General features: G+C 36.6%; 1 protein-coding gene across 1 annotated transcript in view; it reads right to left on the reverse strand.

The window, feature by feature from the left end:
• The window catches only part of LOC107091915 (leucine-rich repeat and fibronectin type III domain-containing protein 1-like protein), a 224,769-nt gene extending 221,382 nt beyond the window's left edge, over nt 1-3,387 (reverse strand). The window contains exon 1 of the mRNA XM_015386143.1: nt 2,397-3,387. The gene's annotated coding sequence lies outside the window, so the exon portion shown is untranslated. The remainder of the gene's footprint in view (nt 1-2,396) is intronic.
• Nucleotides 3,388-9,541: the final 6,154 nt, after the last annotated feature.

The raw sequence follows: 9,541 nt of genomic DNA on the forward strand, positions 1-9,541 counted from the left end.
GTATTCTGTCTGTGTACTATACATCTTGCTATTTGTGAGCGGGGTAGGGAAATACATTAATTGCGCATTTGACCAAAAAAAAGAAACAAAAAATAGCAGAAACCCAGTATGTTATGTGCTGACGATAGTAGATGTGTCAGGTACACAAATGATTTAATGGATCAAGGTCATTAGATATAATAGCAAACTCAAGGACGGTGCCAACCTGCTTCCCAATTATACAAAAGCATGATAAGCATATATCTTTTTTCATGATTTAGTAAAAACCAGCTCTCTCAAGGGACTGTAAACATATTTTAGCCATCAGATTTAATTTACACAAGCAAAGATATTACTATTCACGTTTATGGAAAAGCATTTTTGAACATTATGGGAGGGTTAAAGAAAATTGGTATATTGCTTTAAAAATGTTTTGTTTTTATACACAAAAAAAATCTGGAATCATGAGCATTTGTACTCAGCTCTCTTTTGCTGGAACTATAGGATGCTTTTCGGGGGGTGTACCTGCTACTTTCGCTCATCCAAAGACAGACTTTGTCAGCCTGCAGTCTGTATGGTTGTTGATATGATGGAATTGAACCTCTTTTCTTTAGTCTGCAGCAGGTTTTCTTCCAGGATTGTCATGTATTATCTCTATCCATCCATCTCCCCATTATCTATGATCAGCTTTCCTGTTCCTTCTGAAATAAAGGTATCTTCATAAGATGATGCTGCCTCCACTGTGTTTCATGGACAACATTTTAAGAATAATGAACATTTAGAAAGATCCGGATTAGATTTCTGCAACACATAAAGTCAACTACTTGTCTTTTTGGATTAACAAAACTGTAAATTTGACTTTTTATTTTCTTCTATCAATGCCTATCTTTACCCAACTTATCCATAAAGCCTAGATTTGTTAACTGTTAACTAACCTTCACAACAAAGGTTTTGATCTCTGCGACTCCTTTTGATTTATCATCAGCTGCATTTTTTATTTTTGCATCTTTGTCCCGCATAATATTTAGGTAAATGAGCAGGTAAATAGTAGATTTGTGCCATTCTTGTTTTTCACAACTTGTTTTACTTAAAACTTCTCCACAAAAATGTCTGTGTGTTATATTCCTTTGATGCAGTTTATTTATCAACATCCTCAAATAACCATATAATATGAGGCTTTTTCAAAATTGTTTTTGTTCTCTTCTATTTAGTAAATTTGAATAATTTATATCAGAGACATACAAGTTCAGTACAATTAAGTATCTGCTAAAATTTTATTCCACATTTTTCAAAACCAGGTATGTTATGTTTTGAAAAATAATTTAATTATTAAGCAGTAGGCTGTGAGTCTTTGAACACTTTGGCTTTTTTTTTTTCAGCAGAAATAATAAAGCACACCTGAGCCACAGGCACACAGGTGGAGGGACAAGAATTAAGATCATTGCATCCATCTTCCTTAAAATTGAAAACTTACATTTGTGATTACACGTGTTTTAGATGGAGCTCTAATCCATAGCCAAACCCAGTTAAAATGCAGATGTCTGAATTATCAATGAGAAACATATACCAGGTATGGAATAGCTGATGAGATGACACAGCAGACTAAACCTGAATGCTGTAGGATGTCTGTGTGTTCCTTCACGTGTCCATGTGGGAACAGATATTGCATGCACTGGAATGTCCCCAGTAATATTTCTTTTATTGCTGTAGCACAGATATTTTACACCGACTTTTAGAACTTCTCCTGGGGGTTTACTTGAGTACAAGCTTCAACGTCCTCTCTGTATCTTTTTTCATTTGTCTTGGTACCTACCCACCCCAAATGTTCAACTCTGCCCTCCCAACCTATTTTATTCCATTACCTTCTGCTGTCCTCCCATATTTTCTCCACTTACCTTTTCAGTAGACCGCCCTCTCTTCTGCCATTACCCACCCCCCCATCATCCAGCTCATCTCCTCTTCCTACACCTTTTCTGTATTCCATCTGAGCATCCACTCCCCCAACCTAACAACTCCCTTTTAATCTCTCCACTCTCAACACCCTGACCCCCTTTTCCCTTGTGTTCAGTTCAACCTTCCTCACCCAGCCATCTGCCATCCATCCCCGACTAAACTCTGATTCCTGTCTGTAATTCTTTTTTCACCTGTTTCAGACTCCCTTTGCACCATGACAGTCCTCTTTTTCATTAGTCTTTAAACCAAAAGGGTATCAATATCTATCTGAATCGTGTGGGAGAGAAAGCAGCAGCGCCATCATCTCCCTTATCTGCCATCTCTTCTGTGGACTTGACTTATGTTCCAAAATTGCAAAATAGGAATCAAGGAGAATGACATTTTGCTTGCAATTATTAATCTATTCAATGCAAGAAATGGGTGATGAGAAATAACCTGTGCAGAGAATAAAATAAAGTCTGTACCTGTGCGTCTCCTGTTATCTCTTCTTGCTTGATGATCCAGGTGAAAACCTCTCCTCCTTAAATAATCCTCCACCTTATCACGCCTTTAAGCCAAATAAGCAATCATATCCACTTTTCTCAGTGTTTTCCACTGCGCGCCAGGCTCCTTCAGGATGGTGAGGGGAAACAAGGCGTTTCAGTTTAGTTCCCGCTGAGTATGCACCAAAAAGACCCTCTTAACCGCCCGGTGGCAGGCTCTCTACCCCACAGCGGTTCACTAGTGAGCTGGGACAGGAATGCAAGAATGGATGTGATGCTCCAGTTAAACCGGCGCACAGCCGCTCTCTTCTGTTTCCATGTCAGATCTCTCCTCGTGTCTTTTTTTTTCTTTCCACGCGATCGGTTAATCAGAAGCGTAAAAAAAAACGCAGCTGGCGAGGACTGATAGTGCTGGAATCCGGTGTCTGAAGGTTGCTGAGCGGAACTCAGAAAGCGCAGCGCGCTGCGTCTGTCGGAGCGCTCTCTGTGGGAGATGCGCCGCGCGTCTCCATTCAGCTGTCCCCGCTACACACCAAGGAAAACATTTTACTCATCTCTGCATGCAACTGTGGAAGAATAATCCAGCCGGGTCGATGAAGGCTGTTATACAGCTAAGGTTTCTCGAGCGGATAAAAAAAAATAAATATTAAGAAAATCAGGAGTATAATTTATAAATAAATTCAATTATACGATCCCCGCGTTATATGCGGGGTTTCAGCTCTTTTCGGTGCCAGAAGTGACTTTGTCTTGACCTCTCTTCTCTCTCCGCATCCTTTCCTCCTAGGAAATCTGCTGGACACCAGCAGTGTGACCCATCTATAAACGCGATCTAAACTCAAGACTGGAAAACAGACTCTCTTTTAATATTTCGCTAAAAATCCGCTTCCACGACACGTCCCTGTTCCTGCACTTACTTTCACACTGTGCGGCGGTTTGTCCCGCGAGGCGCTACGCCCACCAGCTCCTTCTCAAGCCTCTCCTTCTCCCTCCCTCTCCTGTTTCAGCGTGCAGCCTTGTCTGTGGACCAGTCGTTGCTCCAGGATTAGACGGCAAGCTGCTAATAGCAGATGGGTATGATATGACGCTGGTGGGTGATGCGATCATCCCAGTTTAGGGTCTGCCAGGAGAAGCTCCAGTCCACACGGCCAAAGGTGATGCAGGGAAGGGCGGGGACGCGTGGAGCATGATTAAAGTTACTGCTTGTAAGTTTTTATGCAATGAAAACAAAGAAACAATTGCTGTGCAATTAAGAAAACGTGTTATTCATGTTGACCCCAAACAATCCATAACACAATCGTCAATTAATACATTTTACCCATTTTTATTTTAATTTCTTTTTTTAATTTCCTTTAAGTTTTGAAGTATTTTTGCCATGTTTTGCTTTTGTTTCAGAAGGGGACAATTTAGTAAACATGAAGGTAGAGTTATTTCTTGTGAGAGTCATTTTAAACAAAAAACTGTCTCAAAAATATTCTTTAGAACAATACTTTATTCAAAGTCTTGTGTGAGTATGGTGGCTCTGGAGGAGCTGCAAAGATCCACAACTCATGGAAGCATCATTTAAATATTCACTGTTACTTGCACACTTCACAAATCTGGACTGTTTTTTGTTTATTTTTATTCCCTATCACCTTATTTATAGGTATACTTTATGGTGAATGTATTTGCCTATATATGTTTAGGGCAGCTGTATAAAATGGTTTCTAAAAAAAATATCCTAAATGCTTGATTAACTTTTTCAATCTTTCCGGTTCTTTTCCCTGAAAAGAGATCACTCGGGACAAACTCTTTAAATAACACTTATATGTATTAAATAACCAGGAGACATGACAACAGATTTTGATAGAAATTGTAATCTTACTCAGATCAGAGAAATTGCTTAGGGTTCCAGAATGGCAGCTGCTCACCTCTCAGGAAGTGGCCCTGATTAATAGTTAAAAAGGCATTTTATACATCTCCAGTCTGCCACATCTTCATATTTTACATCATACATATTAGCAGATGATTAGACATCCATGGCTCCAGCCTTATCAAAATAGGACACCCTCTTATTCCATTTCCAAATCTTTGCCATGTACAAAATGAAGATTATAACTGTATACCCAGACAGAGGAACTGTCCTAATTAGATTAAATGTCAGTTCTGATGCACACACAATCCATAAAGCAATGTAATTGTCAAGAAATAAATGTTACTAAGTAATTTCGGCATGTTTTGCTTTTGTTTCAGAGGGGGACAATTTAGTAAAAATTAAGGTAGAGTTATTTCTTGTGAGATTCATTTTAAGCAAAAAAAACTGTCTCAAAAATATTCACAAATCTGGACTGTTTTATGTTCGTTTTTTTTATGCCCTATCACTATATTTTAGCCATACTTTACAGAGAATATATTTGTCTAAATATGTTAGGGCAGCTTTATAAGGATTTCTAAAAAAAAAAAAATATATCCTAAATGCTTGATTAACTTTATCAAATCTAAATGTAAAAGCATCAAAGCACACTAACCACATTATTGTGACTGAAGCCTGTATTCGTATAAAATTAAACCAATTTCATTATTAGTTTGTTGGTGTGTGTATTTGGGTGAATATAAGTGTGTTTGTGTTGAGTGGAACCATGTGAGCTAGTTGGTCCCACAGAGGTGCACCGCTGTAAGTGTGGCAAGGGTGGTAAAAGTCCTACAACCCACAACCAGGGGTAGCAAATATTTATTGGACTTGATCCCTGAGCGCTGCAGCTCCCCTGGCAGCCACAAATCTGGACTTTATGGAGAAGTACATTTTGCTTAAAGGAATTCAGAGAAGACTTTACCAGTGAAATATTCATTGGACCCACAGAACACACCTTCATAATTTTTTACTCCTTGTAAAAGTCTCACTAGAATATGGCTACTTTCTTGTTCTTAACACCCACAGGCGGGGAGATTTTTCAACATACCAGCTAGGGGGATTTTCTGATTATTATTTGAAAATGTAACATTCCATGTATGTAAAGAGCAAAAAAAATAAAGTGTTCAAACACAAAAACAAGCTATGAAGGGAATAGCTCTATGTGACTCTCAATGTTAGTATAAAAAAACGCTGTCTGAAAAAGATAATATTACAAAATAATCATGTAATTAGTCTCATATGGCATTATACTGTTAGCAGACTTACTCTTGATTAGCAATCAGTTGATTATGTTTTAAGCATCACTCTCCATTTTAATGCCTCACAACTAAAACGGCTACAGTCAAATGCTAATATCCAGGTATCCAAATGGCAGCCCGAAATACAGTCGAGTAAATAAGAGTGGCTCCATTTATCCTTATTTAAATAAACAGGGATGGTCCTCAAAAGAAGTTTGTTTTTCATCAATCAAAATCTAACCCCAGTGGGTTATTTTATTATTATTTTTTTAATCTACTGTAGAGTCTATATATTTTCAGCTTGTGATAGTATAAAACAAATGAACAATAAAAAATACTGTAATGATTTGATTTAAATGTACGCTGATATAAATCCATATTTCGTAAATGTTTAAAGTTGTCTCGATCTATTGGGGTTGAGGAATTTGAGAGGTTTTGTAGTTTTTTTTTGGACTTCTGACACTGTTTTTATTTAATGTTCAGTTCATTTGTACCAAACCCAAATAATCTTTTGCCTAACAGGAGACTGACGAACAATGGCCAACATAAAAAGTGAACTTTAGATCTCTTCAACATTTTTCAACATCTTTTGATTTACAGTCATTATATTAACACAGAGAGATATTAGTGAACAACAACAATTTGTTACAGCATGACATGTTTTCACAGTTTGCAACCACTGGGAAAAAAATAGCCAACACAAGAGTCAGATTAGTGGGCTTCAAAGTTCTGAAGGGTTTCATGGATAATAAAGGGTTTGTATTCTATCTCATTAGCAGGGTACATGATAAATTACATGGTGTATTGCTGACAGAACAGAAAATAGCTCAAGATTGTAGCTGTTTGTGAGCTTAAGCCTGTGTGTGTGTGGATACTGAGGATAAAAGAAAAGATCTGAAATAAACATACAAAACGATTTGGAGGATGGTCATAGATTAGATGAAGATGATGTAATCTTTGGTAAGAAAAAAAGGAGCATGAGCTATTATACAGGTATATGGAGACTTTTCAAATCATAGCGTTAAGTCCATTTTACATTCACATTATTTATGAATTGAATTAAATCTTCATGGACATAAAAATCAGTTGATCTCATCTTAAGGAAAGTCTAACACCTTTTTTTTATTTCTTTGTTATAATAGAGCTTGTTGGACTTGGTGTTTCAGTCTCTGATCTAAGCTAGTGATCTTAAAAATTGTAGAGAAGCGTTCACTGAAAAAAAATAATGCAACCGCTTTTGGCATTTACTTAATCACCTTTAGTTACTTTAACACAATTTTTTTAGGTCCTACTCTGCTAACATGAAACAATTGTTTTTTTTTCAGTGAGGACAGGTTCATCCATGGGGTTATCAGGTGGGAACTCTTTCTTATCAATGTTTTATTGATAAGCGATTATTGATAAGTCCATTGCACCATTGCTTTCTAATAGTTTTCTTCCAAAAATGCCCCCGCCTCCCCCATTTTTTATTTATTTATTTTTGCTTCATCAGTCTCCTTAGCAAATATGCATGCTTCCCTGTCCCATAGTTTGATGGCAACATTTCGGTACACTGATGACATGCTTATTCTGATGATTGGGTGTTCTTTCTGAAGCCACAGATGGTGTTTTGCATATTGGGCAAAAGGTTGAATGATGGTATCATCTGATCAGGATAACTTCTGCCACATTTGATTCGTCCTCAACATGGCTTGTGGCAAATTACAAATGGAAACTCTTATACTTGTTTATAGATTGTGATAAAAGATGGACACAGTCTTTTGGTGAGAAAAAGAACACCAGAGATTGATAATTTATTTAATATACTTCAAAATTTTAACAAAGGCATATAAGGAAACTTTCATAGACATATGCTCTACATTCTTTATTTAGTATGGGTAGCTTGTAAGGAGCTGTAATTTTAGGACTAAAACTGGAATTGTAACTTATCATTCAATGTTAGGGAAATGGCGTATTTTGTAGTGGTTTTCAAGGAATAACACTAGTGACTAAATGATGAGCCATTTCCTTAGAGTATTTTTGAAAATACTCTAAATATCTATATTTTGCAACAGCTAGAAACACTACAGATATCTATTTTGAAATTATACAAAGTAAGTGTGAGGATTTGAATTTAAGATAAAACATAATGGAAAAAATATGAAATGTTTTAAAAACTTGAAATAACTCAGCTTTTAGCTGTGGTGTCACAACATTGAAAAAACCAATGCCTTTCTGTTTATTCATATCCTTTCCATTTTCCAATTCATAAATTTCACTACAATCTATTTTTCAAGTACTTTCCCTCATAACAAGAGGGCATGTGGAGTTTGAAGGATAAAAACTTTTGGCGAACCGAAGAGAAAAATTGAAAGCAGATTGACACTGTGGCAGAGAGAACAGGGAAAAAAAAGTTTTTTGAGGAGGAAAAGGGGGTTAGAGAGAAAGGGAGGCACAGTATAGAAAAACAAAAAGCCAAAGACCTTTCCAGCTGATTCAGCACCATGGACAGTGCCGCAGTAGGATTCAGCAGCACAAGGCCAGAACAAGCTTTATCCTCAGAGAGAAAAGCCAAAAGCTCTTCTCAACATGCTCTGATCTCTCAGTATAACACACACTGAAAGGGAAAGAGAGAGGCAGAGAGAGAGAGAGAGAGAGAGAGAGAGAACCATGGTGATGTCCATGTATCTTCTAAACATGTATTTACCATACCTGCTTTTTATGTATAGAAAAAGGTTGGGAAAAAAATCAAAATAAGTAAAGGTTGTGTGAGCCACCTTGTGCATGTGACTATATGTATTTGTTTACAAAATATTCTTATTTATTGTATATTTCTTTTCTCTTTGTTTGCATGCATTTTGTGGGATGGTTATTTCTTTACCCCAGAAGTCTCCAAATTCTAGAGAAAATACATGAGTGGAGAGTTCAAAAGGACAATGTGCACTGAAGCGGCTGAGTGATTTACAAACAGCATAGGAGTGTTTGATCCTTAGAGAGAGGCTCACAGACAAAAAAGAAGAAATAGAAAGAAAGAACGAGAGAAACAGGATACAAAAAAGTAGAAAAAAAAAAAGAATCTTAAAGTGACGTAAGTGAGAACAGAGGCTAAAATTCCCCTTTGATACCTGTTGTTGTTGGGGCATCATTTTTTCCTTTGGTTCCTTTTGTTGTCCTATCCATGTTTTATAAACAACAAGGAGTTGCTTTTATTCTTCCATATATTTCTTTTTTAAAGTTAACCAAAAGGTATTGCAAACATAGTTACTCTCTAATAAACATTTAATTTCAATGTACAACCATTTGGGGGGCTTAAGCTTGCTTACAGAAGTTAACTCACAAGTGGACGGCAAAAGGTACACATACAGTCAGTGCTGCATGGGATAGCTTAAGAAGAATACACTTTGGAAACTACTGTTTACAGAGATCATACAATAACTGACATGACCAGTTGGGCTATTAAAAGAATGAAACAAATTTTTAGCCCATATAGGCCTGATTTTCAAATATTCCAAATAACACAGAATTTTATTAGCATAGAGAAAAAAAAAGTAAGACATGTGCACTGCATGGGCCTTTTTCTGGAAATATACAATGACTGTGTGCAGGATGGATAAAATATGCAAAAACCTTTTTGGTCCACCTTTTGTAAATTAATAAATTGCATATGCTACTAAGTTTAGAAGTAGCTGTAAATGACTGATGAAATTCTGAGTCATGGAGTTAAAGGAAATAATAATAATTATAGAAAATAATTCAGTGTATTATTCACAATAGTTCAACACAAATTCACAGCATATGACATCTCAAGGAACTTTAAAGAGACAATTTAATCAGATCATGAAGGGAGATTGGTACAATGTTTCTATCAGGTCAACTGTTGTTCAATGAGATAGAAAGTAAAGAAAAGTTCGGGAAAGATTTATCATTAGCATGAAGGAATACATAGGAAAAGATGGATGGATGGATGGATGGATGGATGGATGGATGGATGGATGGATGGATGGATGGATGGATGGATGGAT

The sequence above is a fragment of the Cyprinodon variegatus genome, unplaced genomic scaffold, assembly GCF_000732505.1.
Source record: "Cyprinodon variegatus isolate N-32 unplaced genomic scaffold, C_variegatus-1.0 Scaffold357, whole genome shotgun sequence".
Taxonomy (NCBI): domain Eukaryota; kingdom Metazoa; phylum Chordata; class Actinopteri; order Cyprinodontiformes; family Cyprinodontidae; genus Cyprinodon; species Cyprinodon variegatus.